The sequence below is a fragment of the Macrobrachium nipponense genome, chromosome 31 (assembly GCF_015104395.2).
Source record: "Macrobrachium nipponense isolate FS-2020 chromosome 31, ASM1510439v2, whole genome shotgun sequence".
In the NCBI taxonomy this organism is placed as follows: Eukaryota; Metazoa; Arthropoda; class Malacostraca; order Decapoda; family Palaemonidae; genus Macrobrachium; species Macrobrachium nipponense.
In genome coordinates, this window is record NC_061093.1 from 50,511,688 (window position 1) to 50,536,687 (window position 25,000).

Here is a 25,000-nt window from a genome sequence, read left to right on the forward strand (position 1 = left end):
TTAAGGCAAAGAAAGTTTCCTCCCATTGTGCAAGTTCCTGATTCACTTGTCATTTAAATGTTGCGGAGCAGGAAACGAACAGCTTCTGTTAAGGAAAAACAGCATTTCAATTTTAAATACGTTATCTTTTGAGGCAAACCTTGTCTAGTAAATGGAAGCAATTATTATCCATTGATGCAGAGTGAGTGAATTTTCTTGTACAGAAATAAAACAAATAGAAAGAATATCATTGAAGCATGTAATTAGTGCTCGGCAGCTATTCACGCATTTTTCATCCATTCTTAGTCAACGATTTTCCAAGCCTCAAAATCTAACGGTACAAAATACATTGGTAAATATCCCACTTTTATTCTGTGCAAGCGTTGCTTTTCGTACTCAGGCGCTCTTAATGGTATTAAGCTCCAGAAAAAAAGAAAACATTCTTTCCACTGGCTATCTATCCAGTTCTAATGGTTACTCCCTCCTCTGCGGAAATTTAACAGAGAAATATAACGTCTCCCCAGATAATTAGTTTACCAAAATGAACTTAATCTAGAATTTTTAACGAGTATCACTGATTTCAACCTTAGCAAAGAGACTGTGGTGGAGGAAGAAAATTTCTTTCCAGAAATGTAGAAATCAAGAAATATTCTTTATTACATTGGTTAAAAGCTTAAAACGCCATTTCTTCTTTCTGACTGTCTCACGTTAAATGTTATTTTTCACCAAAACCCTAGTGGAAGGAAAACAAAGTTCCTTCCCAAGGAAGAAAATTGATAATACGCTCATTTATCCGGACTCTACCAAAAAACAATAATTGTTTTAAAATGGATTTTCCTCTGGCCACCACTCTCGTCCTTCTACTCAGAGGGCAGGATTACAATCCACTCTTCCCGTTGCAGGAGCCCATTCATTAGCCAATGAGGCTTCCAGCTGCCATTCGGGGAGGGCGGTTTGCCTTTTGAGAACAATGGAGTAAACTAACGGCTCTACAATTGCTCTGCTAATTTACTGGACTCTTTGTGTACTTCCTTTTAGTTGTTTGGCTTTGGCCTTCGTTTGCTCTCATTAGGGACCTCTAATCTTCCGTGAAGTGTTGTTGCTCGAACGATAATGAGGTCTTTCATTTTTAGTTTTCTGTGAAAGAAAACTAACCGAGATGGCTTTGTCTGTCCGTCTACCCTCAAATCTTAAAAACTACTGAGGCTAGAGGGCTGCAAACTTATATGTTGATCATCCATCCTCCAATCATCAAACATACCAAATTGCAGCCCTCTAGCCATAGAAGTTTTTATTTCATTTAAGGTTAAGGTTAGCAGTGAATCGTGCGTCTGGCGCCGCTAGAGGTGCCAGCCGCCGACGCATCTTCACTTAATCGCATCTGGGGAGCAACTGAGCCTGCCCAGTCGTGGCTGAGAGTTGCATATTGCAGCACATTAAGTTTTTCATACGCTGTACAGAAAACTTGATTGCGCCGTAGAAACTTACGCGCATTTAATACTTGTTTTCTTAGGGTGAAAGTTTCAATGTTGTCTCAGATTTGTACCCATTTACTAATTCTGCTAAGTTCTTTGCATTCAATCATTATTATGATATATCATGCAAAGTATTTATTCATAGAGAAGCATCCTGGCCTGAGAAATTTGTTAATAGTTTTTCAAATCAATGAATTATGTATTGAAATTCCTAATATTTCAATTTTCATTTTGGGAGTTTGCTTTTCCATAACTTTGGCTGTACTCTGATGCTTGAAATGTCCCTGTTATGAAATTCCTAGGTATTGACTTTCTTAATTGAAGTTTCTTTATTTTTCCACCTTGTGCATTATATAAATAATGTCTCATTCTTCATATCGGAAACAGAGTCATTTTCCGATAAAAAAAAAAGTCAGAAACTGCAACAAGAAAAAACGCTAAAAAGTTCAAATACTTCAGTTTTCATTTTGGGGTTTTGCTTTTCGATAACATCGGCGGTACTCTAATTCTTGAAATGTGTTAGGAAATTCCTAGGCACCGACTTTCTTAATACAGTTTTATTTTATTTTTCCACCCTGTGCATATAAAATGATGTCTTATTCTTCATATCGGAAACAGAATAATTTCCGATATAAAAAAAAATAATAATAAAAAAAAAAAAACGTTAGAAACTGCAACAAGAAAAAACGTTCGAAAGTTGTTCCCTTCCCCTGAAATCCCTCAGATGCAAAATAAACCTGGAACGACCGATGCACCGCACGACTCGGTTCTCAGAGGAACGAAAAGTCAGGCTGATCGTGTTTTGGGAAAATCGAGTTTCCAAACTATCATGCTCCTAACTTTTGCTTTCCCGTCCGGCTGACGTCGTCAGCATGCAGCCGAGACATGATGAGACACGGGACACGGAACACGGACGGACGCTCTGGGGAGAAAAAAAAGGCTGGAGCGTTGGCGCTGACATGCGCCATCCCATCAATGCAGGTGAAGGATGTAAAGGTATCTCTGGTTTCGAATTTGCTTCGGTGTCGCCGCTGAGGATGGAATCGAACACTTTTTGGGCGGTGTCAGTTTCGTCTATTTTAGGGTAATTAGTTGTTCTTGCAATGTTTGTTTGTTTGTATGGTGTTTTTACGTTGCATGGCATCAGTGGTTATTCAGCAACGGGACCAACGGCTTTACGTGACTTCCGAACCACGTCGAGAGTGAACTTCTATCACAAGAGACACTTCTCTCACACCTCAATGGAATGCTCGAGAATCGAACTCGCGGTCACCGAGGTGGTACGCCAACAGCATACCGACCACGCCACTGAGGCGCTGTTCTTATAATGTGAAAATTACGAAAGAGAAATTGATTAATATTTAAGGAACAAAAAACTGTTTTTGTGACTTACAACTTGAGATTTTTTTTTTACTGAACGCAAGGCGGATGATGTAACTGCCAACTGTTTTTTGGGCAAATTATCAAGAGCCTCTTAACAATTGAAGGTTCTTTATTTTTAAGTTACTCTAACATGCTCTTTTTCATTCTCTTATATGTATTTTGATATAAACAGCCATTTTGTTCTGTGTGGACAAAATACAACCAAAAGTCAGCCAGTGCAACAACGCAATACTGCCTACTATTCCTGATCGTCCAGCTTCAGTAGAAAGGTCTCCATTGCTCCTGATTTCCACTTACGATCTTAAAATGCAATGCCTTTCCAGCATTAAGGAAATGAACTATTTTCTACATTTATCCGAGATAAGTGAGAGAAAAAATCCATTGACCTCAAAAGTTGATCACATAGCTCTGGATGACTGATATTATTTATGTCTTTTTTACTTATTTTCCCAAAGAAAGTCCCTGAACCTGGCTGTAATGAAGACTCTTATTGGAGAGAACAAACTAGTTCCTTTAACTCCATACAGCAATTCCTATAGCATTATTTTCTAAGGAGTGTTCTTGAACATTGCAGGTGCGAGATGAAATGAGAGATCACATTTTGGATTGTATTTATTCAGCTACTAAGTAAGATGATATATTGGCATTTTTTTAAAAATTTCTAATTTACTTTTCATGTTCTCTGTGAGAATATACGTATATCAGAAAACGCTGCAAGTTTTTCATAATCATCATGAGTTAGTTAAGCTAATATAATGTTTTTAATTTAATTTCTATCGTACGCGTGAGGGAGGACAGTAATGGGACATTTCTGTGCAATACGAAAGCTTTATAAATTTCTTAGCTTCCTTATATAACAATAATACTATTTTTTTTTTATACTAACACAAAAAGTAAACTACGCCTTTTTATACGAGATCAAATACAGTGTAGTTTATTTTCCATTTTAACACAAAGTTACTGTATATATCATCTCTCTCTCTCTCTCTCTCTCTCTCTCTCTCTCTCTCAGATGTTGCCTTCTCAGGCTTTTTTTTTTATAAAACTGTAAACCACGCCTTTTTATACGTGATCATTTTACACGTTTATATTTTCAATTTTAACACAAAGTTACTGTATATATCATCTCTCTCTCTCTCTCTCTCTCTCTCTCTCTCTCTCTCTCTCTCTCTCAGGTGTTGCCTTCTCAGGCTTTTAGAGCCTTTTATGGGCTAGAACCTAAAAGCTTATCTTCTCCGGGCGCGATGCTATATAATCCTCGGTTCCTTGAATTTCAGCCGTACTCCGAGTTCCGTCGCATTGTCTCGACTGTTCTGTTATTCCAGAAAATAATGTCCTTCTTTTCTCTGGGTAATGTACTTAGGATGTGAATGAAATTTAGGATTTAAGCAAATGAATAGTGGCAGGTACAATTTTCCTTCGAATAATTCTGAGGAGTCTCTTCCTACTGGGAACGAAATATATAAAGTAGTGGAGTTCACTGTCGCATGAAAGAGCCTGTACCATCAGTGTTATAAAAGCAAATAAAAAATGCGCCTAACATTCTTTAGCACAATCGAGTTTTCTGTGCAGCGTATAATGCTGTATGAAAATCTCAGCCATGAAACTTTCAGGCACGGTCCGATGGTGGCCGGTGTTGTTGGCACCTATAGTGGTGCTAGACGCAGGATCAAGCCTAAATTTAACCTGAAATAAAAAGAAAAGTAGTCAGGCTAAAGGACTGCAATTTGGTATGTTTGAAGATTGGAGGGTGGATAATCAACATACCAATTTGCAGCCCTCTAGCCTCAGTATTTTATAAGATCTGAGGGCGGACAGAAAAAGTGCGGACGGACAGACGAACAGCTATCTCAATAGTTTTCTTTTACAAAAAACTGTGTATGTAATAAAGTAATATCGTCCATGGAAAAAAAAGGAAACTACTTCCAGTCAGGAGGCAGTGGTTTTAGAGCAATCATATCTACTGTAGTATCCAACATCCACTTCAGTATTTAAAAAACAAAACGACAGCGGAAAATTAATATATATATAATATAACATCAGTTACGTACTATACAATAACAGCTGTTGAACTGAAGAGGACCTTAGCGAAGGCCGAAAGCTTTTTTTCTTTTATATTCATTCACATAAACTTGGCTTTCTACTTAGGTTTTTTTTCTTAAACATTAAGAGAAACCCGAAGAGTGTTATTATTACTGGATGTGTTTACTATTTCACTCTCTGTTGTTATATATGTTATATATATATAACACTCTGCCGTACGAGTGATCGGAGAGAGATGCGTCTGCTCTTGGTAGTCATAACCGTTTGGAAAGCTTCTTTTATAATGGAAGAGATAAGGTATTATGAATAACAGTTATAAGCGTAAGTTTTCACTGCTATTAAATTTTCTTCTGAGAGAGAGAGAGAGAGAGAGAGAGAGAGAGAGAGAGAGAGAGAGAGAGGAAATTTGTCATAAAAGACACGGAGGGTGTTGTATGGTCTGCTACAAATAGGTATTTTTCTCTTAGTAAGACACTAACCTGTTAGAACTTATAAAAATGAATATAACAATGCAGCAATAACAGAGAGCAGCAAAATCTAGCATGAAATACGACTAGTATAGAAGTAGAAGTCGAGAAGAACGGAAGGAGGGAAACTTTACGAGACCTAATAACTACTTGTCTCACAAAAAGACCGTCACACTCTTCTATTTCCCTTTGAAAAGACGGTCTCGTTGTCGCTCAGACCTTTTAAGGTCTTTCATCAACGAACATGTTTCAACCGGTTATGCCACGATATTTCATTTGCATACTTAATTAGACTGACGAAGACGAGCGTTCTTTCATTTTACAATTCTAAAAAGAAAAAAGTGCTACTCTTCGTTAGTCTCTCTCTCTCTCTCTCTCTCTCTCTCTCTCTCTGACCCCGTGTCGTTCCTCGGGTGTCTGCCTGTCTAATTGCACGGCCGCAACTTAGTCGAAAAATTGAGATTTTTTACGATTTCCCCTGGAAAGTGAGCCGACAGTTTCGAGTAACTTGACCTCCGTTATTTACGAACTTTTGATCTCATTAGGAGGAAATTTTCAATTTCCGCCTTCGGTCCTTATGACGTCTAGATCCCGGCGAGGCGAGGCGATCCATCTCTGGCCTCGTTCTCCTTTTCCTTTCGTAAAGCTGAGCACTTTTCTTTTGCAAGTAAAATCATTTATAAGTTGTCGCCTCTTAAAAGTGGTTGATTTATGATCGTTTTTTTTTCCACTCGCTTCTTAATGGATCGCTCAGCGTGGTGCCCTAAAGCCATTCCTCTTTCGTGTATTAATGTACTTTACCATAGACGGAACAATGGTAGTACAAGTGTTCTGAGCCAATGGTTACGGTGCGATACAGAAACGATACATGATTCATCGTCATTACCTCGGTTTATGAAGCTGGAAGGAGGTTCTCTGTTCATCGGCATTACTTTATTTTTTTTCATGAGATTTCTCAGAGAGTTATCATTAATTATCGATGAATGGTCTAAGGGTTGATATAAGGCTTGAAGGAGTTTTTTTATGGCTGTGACATGGGAAAGAAACTATTTTACGGGTGGGATACAGTGAAAAGTTGTTTATGGGCGGTGTATGGGAAAAAGAAGTTTTTATGGGTGGGATACGGGGAAGAGGATTTTTTTATGGGTGAGACTAGGTGTAAAAGATTTTCATGGGTTGCCCGAGGGCAAAGAATTACATATTATTCGTATTATTATTATTATTATCTAAGTTGGATTCGGATCGAGTTACACTAATGTTGAAATTACAACGATTCCCACCTATCAAACTGGGTAGCCTGAGGGGAAAGAATAGCGTATTATTCGTATTATTATCATATAAATTGCATTCGGAAGGAGTTACAGTAATGTTTGAATTACAGCGATTCCCACGTATCAAATTGAAGTCATACGCAACTTACTTAGATCTGATGGATAATAGAAACATTATCTCTGAAACAGACCAACGCAGCTGAAGTCTAATTTCAACCTTTAGTCGTAAATATTCGACCTGAATGATATTGACGTGAAGATGGATAATTGAGACAAAATTATTCTCTCTCTCTCTCTTACATAATTTCACTTGTTTGTAGTGAATAACTTGGACAAATCAAGAATTTTGTTGACTTTCAGTTCACTTTCTTTTCAAGATGGATATTTGATTCCTAAATCACGATTATAAGAAGGATATTTGATTCCTAAATTACGATTTTAAGATGATATTTGATTCCTAAATCACGATTATAAGAAGGATATTTGATTCCTAAATTACGATTATAAGAAGTATATTTGAATCCTAAATTACGATTTTAAGATGAGATTTGATTCCTAAATCACGAATATAAGAAGGATATTTGATTCCTAAATCACAATTATAAGAAGGATATTCAATTCCTGAATAACGATTATAAGAAGGATATTTGATTCCTAAATTACGATTATAAGAAGGATATTTGATTCCTAAATTACGATTATAAGAAGGATATTTGATTCCTAAATTACGATTATAAGAAGGATATTTGATTCCTGAATCACGATTTTAAAGATGATAGTTTGATTCCTAAAATCACGATTATAAGAAGGACATTGATTCCTAAAATTACGATAAGAAGGATATTTGATTCCTAAATTATGATTATAAGGATATTTGATTCCCAAATTACGATTATAAGAAGGATATTTGATTCCTAAATTACGATTATAAGAATGATATTTGATTCCTAAATTACGATTATAAGAAGGATATTTGATTCCTAAATTACGATTATAAGAAAGATATTTGATTCCTGAATCACGATTTTAAGATGATATTTGATTCCTAAATCACGATTATAAGAAGGACATTTGATTCCTAAATTACGATTATAAGATGGATATTTGATTCCTAAATTACGATTATAAGAAGGATATTTGATTCCCAAATTACGATTATAAGAAGGATATTTGATTCCTAAATTACGATTATAAGGATATTTGATTCCTAAATTACGATTATAAGAAGGATATTTGATTCCTAAATTACAATTATAAGGATATTTGATTCCTAAATTACGATTATAAGGATATTTGATTCCTAAATTATTATTATAAGAAGGATATTTGAGTCCTAAATTATGGTTAGAACTTAAGTAGGCAGAATCGATCACACATTTTCAACTTTATAGCGAATTCAAGATACCATAAAAATCCAATGCACATACACACACTCATATTTGTGTGTGTGTATATATATATATATATATATATATATATATATATATATATATATATATATATATGTGTGTGTGTGTGTGTGTGAGTGTGTGTTATAGAAGAATAAACAGCATATCGATGCCGATAACGAAGCTAATTGGAGAGGCGCTGGAAAGCGACGCCCTTTGCATGAGAAAGACTTCATTTTAGCAATCAGGCGAAGGAGGGCAAACACAGTCTAGCAAAGCGAACGTTTTCAACTTCCGCTCCTTTGTGCACTGAAAAATGAGAGAGAGAGAGAGAGAGAGAGAGAGAGAGAGAGAGAGAGAGAGAGAGCGAGAGAGAGAGAGAGAGAGAGAGAGAGAAAATGAGAGGAGAGAAGAACGAGAGAGAGAGAGAGAGAGAGAGAGTCACTCCCTGAATTTTGCATGGCGTCTGCTCAGGAAAGAACGGTCTCATTCTGGGCACTCTTTAACAACCTGGAGCGATTACAAATACGAGGTGGTTCAGGGGAGACACCGAAATTCTAGCAAGTATGAATTTTTCATGCGATTCCACTTCAAAAGATTCCGTGACGTTTAGACTTTACTCGGAAATGCTCCTTCTGATACCTTATGAATTCAAGTGAGGGGGGTAAAGAAAATAAAAACGCTGGTGACTACACAGTGTTCCTTCCCAAGTTTTATTTTTATTTTTTTTTGCTATCTTCAATTTTTTTTTAAGGGATGTGGGATGGTAGTTTTTGTTTTACATGACGATTTCGTTGCTTATTTTTCCTCTATTACCAGGGTTTCTGATTGTATGTTCTGCTGTTTTCCAGTCTACTTTGGAATCGAGAATTCCCGTCTTGTTGAAAAAGTATTTTAAACAGAGAAACCTGAATCATCAAAATGTGGGTGTTCTCAAAATGGAGATATCTTTAATTACCTAAATCAATCAAACAAAATGTGTTTTATATCCATATCAATTGGGACAGATATAATTTTCTTTCCAAATAAAGATTCTGAAATGGCGCCTACTCCAAATAAGAACTGTATATTTGTATGAATATGTATATATACACATTATATATAAATATATATATATATATATATATATATATATATATTATAAGTATATATATATATATATATATATTATATAAAAAAGAGAGGGAGAAGAGAGAGCTATGATGAGATGAGATGGAGAGAGAGAGAGAGAGAGAGAGAGAGAGAGAGAGAGAGAGAGAGAGAGAGAGAGAGAGAGAGAGAGAGAGAGAGAGAGAGAGAGAGAGAGAGCTTGTAGAAGCACTTTGCTATTATTTCTTTATAAACATGTACATAAAATTCTGAACATTTCTTGTGTTATGAAAAATTCAAATTGCACTCTACATCTGAGATGAGGAGCAGCATTAGATGTGAGAGAAAGCACAGCTTCTCCTAGTACAATGATTATAATGTTGTACGTAAGTGTTCCCATGTATTATTTCTTTATGAACATGTACATAAAATTCTGGACATTTCTAGTGTTATGAAAAATTCAAATTGCACTCTACATCGGAGATGAGGAGCAGCATTAGATGTGAGAGAAAGCACAGCTTCCTTAGTACAATGAGTATATGTTGTACGTAATGTTCCAGGTTTAAAATATTTTATTTCAAAAAACTGTATGCAATTTCAAAATGCTGGAAAAGTTAAACTGGCAACAAACGCTTGAAAATGAGCGCAGGTAAAAATATTACAGATTGTAAAGCCAGGAAACATTTATTAAGTAAGTTGTTCAAGAGATATCATAAAATTTTTACTTTAAAGGTAAAATATTGAAGCTAAAGACAATTCTGTGTATGCAAAACACTCTTGAATTAAATCTCTCGGCTATGAAGCAAAACTAAGATCAGCAAACATGTGACAAATTTCTGTCTCGTATTCATAGTGACGTCGGTTTGATGCATCAAATGATTGAAAGAATCATTGAATGATTTCTACCAAAAACTTCAATTTTTGACTGTGAAGATACTTGGCAAAAACGAAAAAAGTTCCGGGACAACATCCAAGGGAGACTTAAAAAACGCTAATCTAAAGATCAGTGATGCATCCACTCCGAAACTGGCCTGGTCTTTGACGTACAAAACCAGGTGCAATTGTTCAATTGCAGAGTCCAGTTGCAAAAAAAAAAAAAAAAGATAAACAAAGCACACTGCAGGGAAGCTCCGTAACAGCATTTCGTTTGGTGGGAGAGGGAAAAAGTGCCGTTTTTTATCACACGAACGTTTCAATATTTTTAGGTCTTAATAGCTTTTTGGAAGACCCCTCCTCAATAACACAAATTCTAGCAATTGGTATTTGAAGTTTGGGGGAAAAAAAAATCAAGGGCACAAAATAGTGATTCCTTTCTGAAGAATAATCACTGTATGGAAACGGGGGGTAAATAGAGAACTCAAATACATCTCTGGAAGAGATATCCAAAATCATATTCAGTGACGAATATTGTGACGAGGAGGCTGCGCATTCAGGCGCCACTATTTCTCACAATCATCGTTCACTGTGTCCAGAAGTCCCTTTGATGACGGTTTCTATTTCGAGGTAACTTAGCTCCCACGCGGCTAAGATTCAGGCGGGAGAGCATTGCAGTATTTCTGTCGAATCCAGCCTTTCTTTCTTTTCTTAAATAAGGTTGAATCACCTACCAAAATCAATTGAAAGGATTATTAATTGGCTGAACGGTATATAATACCTAATTATATTGTTCTTTTCAGTCTTGAAAAGCATCAAATAAATTTACGCGTGTACACGCACATGCCTCACACTCTCATAGTAAATGAAATTGCATGATGTGGTTGCAGAATAAGCGAGGAGTATTTGTGGGTACAGAACTGAAGGACGATGTTTAGTTGAAAGATTATATGAAGTGAGCAAATACGTAACCTCAGAGAAGATCGGACTGAGGTGTACAACACGTTGGGTACTGTAGTCTTCTAGAAAGTGATAGAAAAAAAAAATAAATAAAGAAAATATAAAACAAACCGTGTGCAAAAATCTAGGAGAATACTTAGGTATTCAAGCAAGTGAATTTATACAGAGGGCAGGTTTATATAAACAAGAGGGAACTGGATGTCTTCCAGCTCTAAAGAGGCTAAAGAAGTAATGCTGTGAGGAATGAAATCAGTCTCAACTAAATAGAACTAACATTGCGAACTCGAGGAAAAAAATCAAGGCTGTCGTACAAAGAGTGGATGTTTTTTTTAAGTCTCACTACATAGATACACATTGAAATTTATTTACATGAAGACTTTAATGTCTCGAAGTCGGTATTAGCAGTGTGACCCTTTGCTTAAGAAACATCGCGGTCTGTATAGTTCCAATGTTCTTTTTTTTTTTTTTTTTTGTTCCAATGTTCTTTTTTATTTGTTCCAAATGTTATGTTTTTTTAACAAGACATTATATAGATTCAATTAAAGATGGCACCCTTGATGATGTCCTTCTAATGTTCCGAATCGAATCAGTGATGTCTTAGTGAGTGCATGTCCTATACTTTTACATAAGTGAGCATCTGGTCTGAAAGTGCGAACAACAAAAATAACTCAAATAGATTCCCACATCTTTATAGCTCGTTCCTTCGACTAAGGCCGTTAATCGCCGTTATATTTAATGGGCGGTTAACGTGCCAAGACTCTGACCACGCCTGTTCATCGTTTTTTTCTTATATTGGCTGAAGAATGAACGCGGATATCGAAAAACAATAATCAGACAAGTAGTTCACCTAGTTTGAAAACGAGAGCTTCTCAGGGTTTCAGTCTGATGAACTTCGATCACGCAACTTTAGCCCTTCGAAACACAAATGTAGTTTTCTAGAAGGTTCCACAAGTAGCTCGAAATGTGCCAAATTTCTAGGCAGTTTTGATTGTTTGTATGGTGTTTTTACGTTGCATGGAACCAGTGGTTATTCAGCAACGGGACCAACGACTTTACGTGACTTCCGAACAACGTCGAGAGTGAACTTCTATAATCAGAAATACACATTCTAACACCTCAATGGAATGGCCGAGAATCGAACTCGCGGCCACCGAGGTGGCAGGCCAAGACCATACCGATCACGCCACTGATGCGCTATGCAATTTTGAAACACCAAATCATAAACTGGCACTTAAAATAATTATGAACTCTGCTAAACGCAATTGCACGTTTCAAGATATTAAAACTTTTAGGCATAACTAACTAATGCAGTTCGTTTCCTTACGTCAACTGGGCAAGGCACGATCTAATAATCTCTTACAATTATAAAAAATATTTGAGTATATTCCTCAACACGAAAAGGGGATAAATATTTCGTAATATATCAAAAGTAAACTCCACCTTTCGAGTCGATATTGGTTTGGTCATTGAAAAAAATTTAAAAATGATGTGGGTCTTTACCTTGTTATACAATTCAGCTACAAGAATAAAGGGGAATTTACTATGATAATATGGGTCTCTCCTCTTGTCAATAGTTTTCAAATTTACAAATAATATATAAGGAAGGATATCAACGTGTCCCTAGCAAGTGAGAAAAAAAAAGTGAAAGTAATTAGGAACAGAGTTGAGTTGGGCGGAGCACTTCAGAATATTAGTAATATCTGAAGGATATCTTTTCCTTTTCGAGTAATGAAGCTGGCGCTCCCTGAATTTGAATAGACTAAAAACATCTTACATTTCGATTAAGATATTCTTGAAAAGTTTTGGTAAAGTTATACATAAGCAATTATGTTTATGGAGATATATAAACAGACTGGCAATCACTCTAAACGAGAAAAGAATGACGAAATCAAGAAACATTCAGTTGCTCGCTCTTCATCATCATAAAATTTCATGAAGTTTGGATGTTCTTATAAGAGCACCATAACTATTCCGTAGTTAATTTAGTCATCAGATTTGTTTCTTCAATCTATTCCATTCCGACGTCGCGTATGGAAAAGAACCAAGGGGTAATATATTATTAATGAATCCATTTAATTGAGAGAGCCAAGGTAAGATGGACAATTATGTTTATAGTATTTTAAAATTTTAATCTAAGAATTACATGTCCCGCTGTTTACCTTCGAATTTTTGTACAAAGACACCCATGCAATTAATTTTCCATCTAAAATTCTTTTAAGACTAATATTGGAATATTCTGAATACGATTTTACTTTGTCTGCATAACTACGCAATACTAATACCGGCAGAGTTTTGTCTGATAAGCAAAAATGTAAACTGCAAAATATGGGTTTGAGCAATCACTCTCTGTCAGTGGTCTGGGTAAATTATTTTAATACTGATAATGATAGTAATCATTCTGTCTCCGTCATAACCCACAAACATACTGCTAATTATTTTGGTGGCATTCCGTCGATATAGTTCCTTAAGGATTAAGAAGATTTGGCTCTAAAAGAATGTCACTATATTTTTCTTTTGATTAAGTTATTTTCGGAGATGAAACTAGTTGTCACTGAGTCAGTTGTTTAAGGGTTAATCATATATTCAATCGCATCCTTTAATGTAGGCAGTTGTAAGCCGTAATTTCTTCCAGTGAGGCGCCACTTGTACGGCACAAGAACGCGAATGAGAGAGAGAGAGAGAGAGAGAGAGAGAGAGAGATCATATACGTCGTACAAAGTAGATAGGTGTGAAACACCTTGGAGCGAAAAGATTTAATATTCATCTCTATGGAGTCCGCAGTATTCATTCTGAAATGAGAGAGAGAGAGAGAGGCAAACACTGCGTGCTTTTCAGAATAACTGTCTCACACACAATACTGTTTATTCTCGCCTCTCCTCATCGACGGGGACGCGCTTATCCCATTACGAGGCGAGACACGAAGCAATATTTGCGTTTTACTCCGTCGCAGTCCGACTAACAGCCGTGGGCGCCAGTACGCCCAGATGCTCTTTACGCCGCGTAAGTAGATTGTTTAAGGCCTTATGGGGCTACTGATCCCTCCTCTCCAGAGTATACCGAGTGTTTGATGGAGCTTCTTAGCAGCGCGTTACGTGAATCCCGGTTCAAAGAGTGCCTCGCTCTCTACGAACTTTGTCCCTAACTTAGTCTATTTGTTATTTGCATTTTCCCCCCTTTTTTTAATCGCATTGAAAATAATAATGTAGTTCAAATTAGACATCCCTCTCACTTTAACATTCGAGAAATATCTTTTTTTAGTGATTATGTTGTAATTTTTTTTCCTTTCCCTTTCACGCAACGGAATAACATTTTTCCGGAGTAACGAATGTCCCACATTTTGTTAATTCCTTTATTCCTAGTCCGCTGGTATAGTGGATAGTGTCGTGGAATATACCTATCAGCTGCCGAGAGTTCGCGTCACCTCTCCTTTCTCACTCGAAGTTATTGGTAATTTCTTTTGTTTGCTTAAAAACTCCTATTGCCTCAGTTGCAGATATAAACTAAGTCATTCCAACGATGAAGTTGGGTAGAAACTTTTTTTTTTAATGCCAAGTCAAATTTAAAGAAAATCAAGGATCTGGAATATTCCTGAAACGAAACATCAGAGAAGAGACAGGCTCATATGAACTTAATAGAAATGCATTGGTCATAATGAGAATATTTTGAGATCAAAGTAAACAAACGGGCCAATGAGCATTTCGCCTGGGCTTTTCATGAAGTATTTGATACTGAGTGGTCCTTCCTTTTATTCCTGCATAAATCACATTTGGCATAAAATGGTTTTTCTGTACAGTTTCCGAATGAGGAATCTTTCATTTGAGGTGTACCTTCTTTGTTTAAGCATGTGTACATGCGTCCTTTTTTTTTTTTTAATACGATTTCATAAAAGGAAACTATTCCATACTAGCTGACCAACCCGGCACTGCACGGGTAAACTTTGAATGACAACCGATAAACTCTCTCTCTCTCTCTCATTCCTTTTAAGATATTTTCTCCAGTTACAATGCCCAACATTTCACATTTCACCACTTCTCGCCCCCAATTCCTATTAGGGGTGAACTTCGACTTGAAGGGCATCGGGAGTGTCTCTATTCATCTCAGCGATTTCAAAAGCAATGGATTAGACTTTAATATCTGTAGTTATCAGTTATTTTTAAATGTCACCACCTTCCCACCCCTTCTCAAGTCCCCCTTCCCCTCTCTTCTCTCTCTCTCCTTTCTCTCCTCCGTCTCTCTCTCTCTATATATATATATATATATATATATATATATATATATATATATATATACATTATATACATATATATATATATCTATATATATATATTATATATATATATATATATATATATCTTTCATATATATATATATATATATATATATATATCTATATATATATATATATATATACACATTATCTACATATATTATATATATATATATATATATATATATATATATATATATATATATATATATATATATATATATATATATATATATCTTTCTATATATATATATATATATATATATATATAGATATATATATATATATATATATATATATATCAAAATGTATGTATGTATATGTATAACTGAATCACGAAAGTTTGGAACGTGATAAATCCATAAATACGGGTATAAGCCACGAAGGAAGATAAACAACGACTCAACGTCCTTTATATATATATATAGTACTATATATATATATACTATATATATATATAATATATATATATGTAAGTGTTTACATAATAAAAATATGGAATGTTAGTCCATATATATAAAAGATTGCTTGCAGGAATGTGATCAAGACTAGAGACGCTAAAGATGACGTATACAATAAGTATGTAGGCTAAGAAATAACATGCGTCACCTGTAGTCATTCAATTGTTTATAAACATTAGTCCAAGCTCCCTGCTTGAGACAACTACCCCGACCTATTATTCAAACGGCCTACGTGATCTGTACGTGTCTCATTCGATTGTGTGTTCGTATGAAACTATGTCATTGTATGTATGTTCATATGTTCGAACTACTGTCTGTTCCTTCATAACTTGTAACAGAGATGGTAGACGGGAGAACAGAGTTAGCTATCGTCATTAGAAGACCTGTACCTCTTTACCTAAGCTTTATCATGTAGAGGAATAGGATTAGCCATCATCATTGGCAGAAGCGATCAAGCTATCGTTATTAGAAGACTTGTACAATCATACCTGATCTTCACCATGTAAAACTTCAGAAGAAATTATATCTATTTTTATACTTAGTGTTTTCTACAAGAAACCTCACCGAACCATGAGTTTAACACATCGTCGTAAAGATAATACCGACTTCGTAAGTGATCTACAAAAACCCCAGACACTCCATTGAAGATGGAAGTGCAATACCAACCGACTTAGCGTAAGTTTATCGCTAGTCTAACATTACCTCATAGGGCGCCTTATCATACAAGGCAACAAGCCTAATATTGGTGGCCAGCGGACCAGAAGAACTCTACAACGTCCTACGAAGAAAAAACAGAATAATAAATCATGAAGTCAACGACGACGAAAAGCAGCAGATTCTTCAAGCAACCTAGTATCATCATTAGTGAGCGACTTCAGAAAACAACAGATTCGTCAAGCAACTTAGTATCATCGTTAGTGGAATAATTTCAAGAAACAAAACCGACGTGTCCTTTTTCCTACGACAACGCAAGCTTCGTCTCTTCCTTAGATCATTCAAGAAAACATCGTTAGTGAGCGTTTCCGGCACTCCAAGAAACAAACCGAACGCGTCTGCAGCATCGGATCTTTCAAGGGCTCGAATCATCGAAACAAACGCGCACGGGGAAACTGAAGCCAAACCAGGTCGTCCGCTAAATAGAGAAGGAGGCCAAGGCCGTGTGTCGTTATCGGAACACCGTGACTTCCCACAAAAGCAAGCTAAGTACAATTTTTTATTCATTTGGAGTAACTTTGAGTGTTCCTTTGCAGGTCGAATTTCGTTATTCCGTTGCTGAAAGTTACGAGACATTCTTAATCTTACTTTTTTACAGAAATATCAACATCATTGAGATTTCGCTACTGCGAGTTTTTTTTATCTTTGAGTGTCTGTTTCCAGAAGTTCTACTGAAATATCTAATCATATACTATGTTAATTTTATCATTTTGGGTGATATAATCCCTTACGTAACAAAATCATATTAAACAGTGAATATGCGTTTACGCAGTGGACGTCTGTATTTATACAGATGCATGGATAGGGTCGTTAAGCACCGTAGTGATTAGAAAACACACAAAAAACAAGTGGAACACCCGTACAAATCTATATAAATTAGAGGTAACACTATTTCGGGTCATGACAATAAATGCTCCTTTGCAAAGTCCCGATCGCAGTTTTAGCCTTGATGTTTTTTGAGTTATATAAAATATCGAACCTCAATGACTCAACTTAACTTTAAAAAATATGGCTGGATTGCAAGGAATAACATGTTCTGTAAAAAAAAAAAAAAAAACTTTCATCAAGGCTAAATGCCGCTGACCAGGATCCCTCACTATTTCAAATTTTAGCAAAGAATGAAGTACAAACAGTTAATATTGAATACAGTAGAGATAACTTGTCTTATTAGTAATCGCTCAGTTCTAATAGTTCGTCATTCATTGCTTTATACGTAACCAGCAACATAATGCTAAAAACACACAATACGTTGCCGATGGTAATAAAGAGAAGGATCCTATTATTACAAAAAGAAATAGAAACAGTAGCCCGTTTCAGAATCAAACAAGCAAACTCGGTGACTGTGTCACCTAGTCAAGCGGTCAAGGTTAGTTAAATCTGCCGAGTTTTCAAAGCAAAGCAAATTCCACACAATAAGCGACTCTAGCAGAGTGGGGAAAAAGGAAAAAAAGCGATGTTGGGTTCATACATACCGATATCTTTTTGAATTAAAAAACAAAGGATTTTTCCTATGAAACACACGACCGTATAAAGTAATCAGAGCAGGTTTTTCGTTTTTTTTTTTTAATACATAAGTTATTATGAGTAGTGGTGGATTAAGCCCGACTGTACTTGCGCCGTAAAAATTAGAATATCTTATTTATTCCTTTAGTACAATTAATTACCAGTATTTACGGACTCACCGTCTGTTGTTCGAACTTCCCTAATGAGAAGTCCGGATAAGCGAGCGTTTAGCAGATACCTCTATAGTATAAAAAAACGTTGATCTGTATGTAGTGTAATTGTAAGATCCATCTAGGGGTATACAAAATATTATCTTACATCCTGCAAAATAAGGCGTGTTTATCAAAGGAAAATCCTATAAACCTTCAAACATAGTAAAATCCGTTGAACAAAAATGAGACAGTTAATCAAATAATAACTTATATAAAGGAACTATACATTTGTCTCATAAATCGTAACATTGTTCAAAATGACCCAACAGAATTCTCCCACAACCGCAGTCGTACTTTGCGCAAAATCTCGAGAAGCATGCACCCTCGAATGTCTTAGTGCGTGTAAAAAGACTTTGCTGGGAAATGAAATTTTTAATCCTTCCCGACACTCTGAAATATAACGATTTCCGCGAACAAAGCCCTAAAAGTATACATATCGTGGATACGGAAGTTATAAATATCGCATTTTTTGGATTGTTGCTAATTTTTAATCACGCCCAACAGTCGGGTGGATGAATCTCTCTGATAATCTATCTAAAGTAATATCGTTAAGGCCTTTAAGCAGAGGTGATTCAGCAGAAATTTTTTTTATCTTTTACCTGAATACCAGGAAGTTTCTCCACTGGCGAGTGATCTCTGGGAAAAAACGGATGTAATTTAACACAAAATACGGTCTAAGGACAAACATAAAGCTATATACGTACCTTCGTGTAGAACCCCAATGAAATTTTAAAATAGATATAAATGACGAAGTTGAAAAATGTTAGTAATAGAGCCATTAGGAATCAAACTAAAGCCCATATAATTTTTCCCTCAAACGTCATGCCATAAAAGATCGGACTTGGCGTATCTGCGCAGATTACTGTCGCTTAAACAAGGAAACGACTCCCGATAATTTCCAGTGCGATGTACCGACGACATCTTATCTCTGTTAGGTTAGAATAATTTTTTTTTCACCTACTTGGACTTACTTAAAGGCTTTTACCTGATACCATTACCTAAGTGATTGTACCTCATATACCGTTTTCAGCACACTCAGGGGACATTATCAATTTTTACGTATGCCTCCGGCTTACGTTGCACCCCAATTATAATATAGTGTTTGGAGACTTTTAGGGGATAACCTACATGCCTATATGGATGATCTTGTAATCTTTTCTAATACCTTAGAAGTACATTCACATAAAGTAGAGCTAGTGCTACAGAGACAAAGACAAATAATCTCAGAGTAACATATCTAAATGAGAGTTTTTTAAAACCGAACATGTTTATCTAGTTTTATGTGTCTGGTCAAGGTCTTAAAAGTAGTCCATGGTAAGGTGTCGGCTACTCATAACTTTCCGGTACTTATTAACGTAAAAGGGGGATACAGCACTTTCGCGCTTTAGTGGGTATTACAATCGTATGTAAATATGTAACTCTTCATCATGACAGCTCCTTTAACAGATCTTACGAAGAAGAACGTAGATTTATTATGGTCTGAAAAGCATCAACAGGCGTTCGATATCTTAAAAGCGGAAAATGCAGCTTACCTAACTTAAAAAATCCCTGATTTAAATAAGGAATTTTATTGCAACAAACGCCTCAGACCAAGGGGTAAGAGGGATACTACTTCAGTAATATGATAAACAGTTTCTTCCCTATAGCTTTTTATTCACGTAAACTAAAGCCCTCTGAAAGTAAATATGCAGTAAATAGCAAGGAATGGGCTAGGTATCATTAACTCACTAGTACATCTTAAGTTCATAATCTATGGCTATCCTGATAAAGTCCTTACTGAACATGAGTCCTTTACCGAGTTTTTTCAAAGGCTTTAATCACAGTCCAAAGGGAACTCGGTGACAAATGATCATTCAGGTCTTTGGAGCCAAGATAAGATATCTACCTTGGGAAAGCAAATATCATAGCCTGACGCATATCCCGCAATCCCGCACCATACTGCAAAGACCATTAATTAGACTAAAGATATAGAAAACATCCGTGCCCTATTGTTAAAACCGTATCTAAACAAGAAAATTCCTTAACCCAAGAGATCGCGAGCATTGAATATCTGGGTCGGAGCGCAGAACTGTTACAAACTGAACAAAGCAAGCGTCAGCAGCAATAAACACCAAACAATAAACACTTAAACGAAACGGAAACAGGGTCAGTGGCTAGGCAAAAAAAAATAACAAACACTTCGAGCAGAAACCCTAAAGCAAAAGTATATTTAAAGTATGTGTATCAGGAATAATGTAATCAAATGTAATATTATATGTAGGTCTGTGACGAGGAAAACCCGAAGAACACAGCAGATGACTAACGACCAGGTAGTAGTAATAATCTCTTTCATACCAATCGTCATAAACTGGTTGGTTGCATTCCGTCATCCAGGGTTCCCTACTATGTCACAGAAAGCCAAATCACTATTTTACTGGCCTACAATGCTTACAGATATAAAAAGCACATAACTAATTGTAACACGTGTCATGAAACAAGGGATACACTAAGACACCTGTCAGTTTAGGAGCCTATCCTGTGCAAATCAATCCTTGAAAGAATATACGTAGAATTATTAACAGAATTACAAGTCTGACAGAGGGAATAAACACTTCTTAGTGTTAATAGTTCCTTGACACGTTATATAGAATTAATAGCACTAAAAACAAACACCCGCAATTGAGTGCGTTACGAATATTTATGAGTGCTAAATCAATAAATATGGAATCAACACATAATAATCTGTGACTCGGGTGGTGTAAATCAATAATAATCTCCTTAACACGTTGTGTGAATTCCTTTCCATTAAGAAAACCAATAATATATTTTATAACCCAGAGTCAATCGGTTTGGTAGAATAACGGATAATTAAATAGGAAGTGTCAATGTCTTACGAGTTACAACTCGTGATATTGGATCCGACCGGATTATAGCGGTTCTCGCGGTTTTTAAATACCTTTATCATTTATATCTTGTATCTATAGAATTGATGCCGCAAGTAGCCTTATACGGTACGCCGCTAGAACACTTTTCCACATATTCAAGCCAACCATTAATTTATCAAATATATATAAAAAAAATATATAAATAAATAAAATATAAAAAAATAAGATAAATATGGATACAAGTGGAGTCAATATAATACACTCCGTAAGAAGTCGGAAGGGTTACAAATTATAATAAAAAGAAATACAAGATAAAAAGAATCAAATAAAGCAAAAACGTACCATAGGTTAATTAAATATCTAAATATATATGCGTAAAGATTTGAACTCTAACTTAACGCTTTAGTAATGACAAAATAAGCTAAAAGTTCAAACACATATCCAAAAACCTACTGACATATTGTCTGTCCCGGTGATTTATATTCGTAGTCAATGAAAAAAAAAAAAAAATTAAATAAATAAATAAATAAATAAACTAATAATAAATAAAATATAAAAAAATAAATAAAAGAGATTTTAAAGTCAGGAAGTCTAGAAGTGAAAATGTTTTCTATGAAATAATCCTATATGAATCTTATACAGGGCTAATATATATAGAATTTGTATGGAAACCTTTTCCATATAGTTTGAATAAGGAATATTTGAATTTAACATAATAATTCAATTATGCAGTTTCCAACATGAAACTAATATATTGTTCAATTTTTGGTACTGTTTTTTTTCAGACATTCTTCTCATGTGGGTCGAGTATTAAAAAACAAAAATTTATCCTAAAGTCGATCTCTTACAGCAAGTAACGTAAACTCTTAGCTGGCTGAGAGCAATCTCCTGCCAAGTGACGACGTCATCATTGCCGTATCAGCAGTGATTCCTTTAACCTCAAATATCTGCTTGCACAGGCTTCATCTTGCGCTTGCAAAGCAGATTGACTGGAGAAAGGAATGCTTAGTTCATGAACTTCACATGTGGTTCATAGGTCACATGACAGGCCACCACCTAACATATTCTTATCCGTGTGTGTAATGCAATTAGTTAAGGACTTGTAATCATTTTAAATTAATGAACAATATAAGCAAATAGAATTTCTATAACAACAAAATGAATTAATTTTTTTTTCTGAACTCATAGACATTTAGAAGTATCAAGATATGTATATATGAAATATTTACTTGCAACATTAGCCTATTACAATTCAAGTAAAACATTCAATGGGAAAAATGTCACATTTTCTTGGAAAACCCAAAGTTTATTTAGCAAATTAGTTACATAGTGGGTTTTTTCGTTGCATCTCCTACCTATTAATAAAGTTTAAAAATTAACCTCAGAGGATGCGCACGAGAAAATTGAATATGAAACTTTTGTTAGGGCACATAGGATCAGATTTTATCACAACTTAATTTCAGTTAGCATAGAGAACTACAGAATCATGATTAATCTTCTCTTTGACTCTTATGTTGCCTGGCAATCTTACAAATAGTTCCGTTTTTCCACTTCGTTTGTCTAGTAACTTACTACCAGTAATATCGAATTTTCTTTGAGATTCGTAATGATATCTATCTATTTGTTATAATTATGGACATTTTTACAGTCATCATAGACCTGGATAGGTTCATCATTGTTAATGCCATGGATAAAAAGTTTGTACAGCGGACTCTTCTGAATTCCAAATATCAGCGAATTCATGTGGGTTAAGTCTGGTCTAAATGGCTCTCTTCCCTCCCCTGTATTTGGATGTCGTCTGAAGTTTACTTTGCCCTTGTGACAAAGTAAATTTCACTTGCAGGCTGATTAATGGAACCTGGTTACAGTATCCTGCAGTACGAGAGTTTCACATCGCAACTTCAAAAAAATCGTTCGTCGTGGCGGACGACTACAGTCAAGTAACAACCGCCTACAATGTGAAAGGAATTTCATGGACTTCTTCGACCGACACCGTATCTCGTCGTTAATCTCGTTTTCATGCGGAACGCTCCAGCGGCTGTCGGAATTCGACTACAAAAGGGACATACTTCCGACAATTACGACCCGAAGGATATTCAACTCTACATTTGGCTGGCGAAGGACTCGTCGCTGGGATGATCTATTCATCGCGAACGTAATCGTGTAGCTTAGGATGCAGAGAATAAGGTGTGCGCAAAATGGAACGTTGGACCCGCCCAGGCAAATTTTCCCCTTGTTTTAACCATTGAAAAAGGCCGTTTCATTTGGCTAAAGGTGGTTGTCTGGAACTGTGTAATGGACGAAAAGTTGTTCGAAAGCTAGTTGAAAGTGAAGTAGTATAACCTCGGTCATGTATCCTATATATAAATAAAGTATCATGTATCCTATATATAATTGATCATAAATAACAGAGTCGAAATATATCTTTGCGTTGTACGCAATAGGAATCTATTATATAAATGATCATAATAACAGAATCTAAATATATCTTTGCGTGTACGCAATAGGAACTCTATTTAAAGTGCACATATATTAATCATAATGTTATGAATCCTATACATATGTACATCAAATCAGGTAGCCTATAATCAATCTGTTACCTTTTTATCTTACCAATATCTGCAGTTATATGAGTTAGTATATTAATTAATGAATCAGATATATAACATTTAGCATAAAAATCAACGAATCAATCAGCATAAACATTAATAATTTTATCAATTCATATATGAAATTTTTTATATCAGTTAAAATATGATTTTTATCATGTTAATCTTCATTCTATGCAATTATCAGAGTACATTAGTATTATCTGTAGCATAAGTATCTTAAAGAGATGAAGTGAAAAACTGTATCATTATATATCACGTGATCACTATTATTCCAATATCATTGTTTTATATTTTATTACTTGAATGAATTCATGACACCATGAATTTTTATTTACTTATATATATATATATTCACATAGTGTCTGTATCACACTCCTATAAGTCAGATGCAAGTCAAGTTTGAGTAATATTCAGTAGTTGGTTTTGGTAGCTGACGCGAGCTAATGTAAGTGTTTACATAATAAAAATATGGAATGTTAGTCCATATATATAAAAGATTGCTTGCAGGAATGTGATCAGACTAGAGACGCTAAAGATGACGTATACAATAAGTATGTAGGCTAAGATAAACATGCCGTCACCTGTAGTCATTCAATTGTTTATAAACATTAGTCCAAGCTCCCTGCTTGAGACAACTACCCGACCTATTATTGTTCAAACGGCCTACGTGATCTGTAGCGTGTCTCATTCGATGTGTGTTCGTATGAAAACTATGTCATTGTATGTATGTTCATATGTTCGAACTACTGTCTGTTCCTTCATAACTTGTAACAGAGATGGTAGACAGGAGAACAGAGTTAGCTATCGTCATTAGAAGACCTGTACCCTCTTTACCTAAGCTTTATCATGTAGAGGAATAGGATTAGCCATCATCATTGGCAGAAGCGATCAAGCTATCGTTATTAGAAGACTTGTACAATCATACCTGATCTTCACCATGTCAAAACTCAGAAGAAATTATTCTCTATTTTTATACTTAGTGTTTTTCTACAGAACCTCACCGAACCATGAGTTTAACACATCGTCGTAAAGATAATACGACTTCGTAAGTGATCTACAAAACCCCAGACACTCCATTGAAGATGGAAGTTGCCACTACCAACCGACTTAGCGTAAGTTTATCGCTAGTCTAACATTACCTCATAGGGCGCCTTATCATACAAGGCACAAGCCCTAATATATATATATATATATTATATATATATATATATATATATATAATATATATATATGTATATATATATATATATATATATATATATATATATATATATATATATATATATATATATATATATATATCTATTAATATATATATATATAATAGTTTGATGGTCATTCCACATCTCCTACGATGCTACAAATTCATGAATATTATATATAATTAAAAACAAACAGGATTCATACCCTTACGTACAAAGAAAATTTATACACCTTCC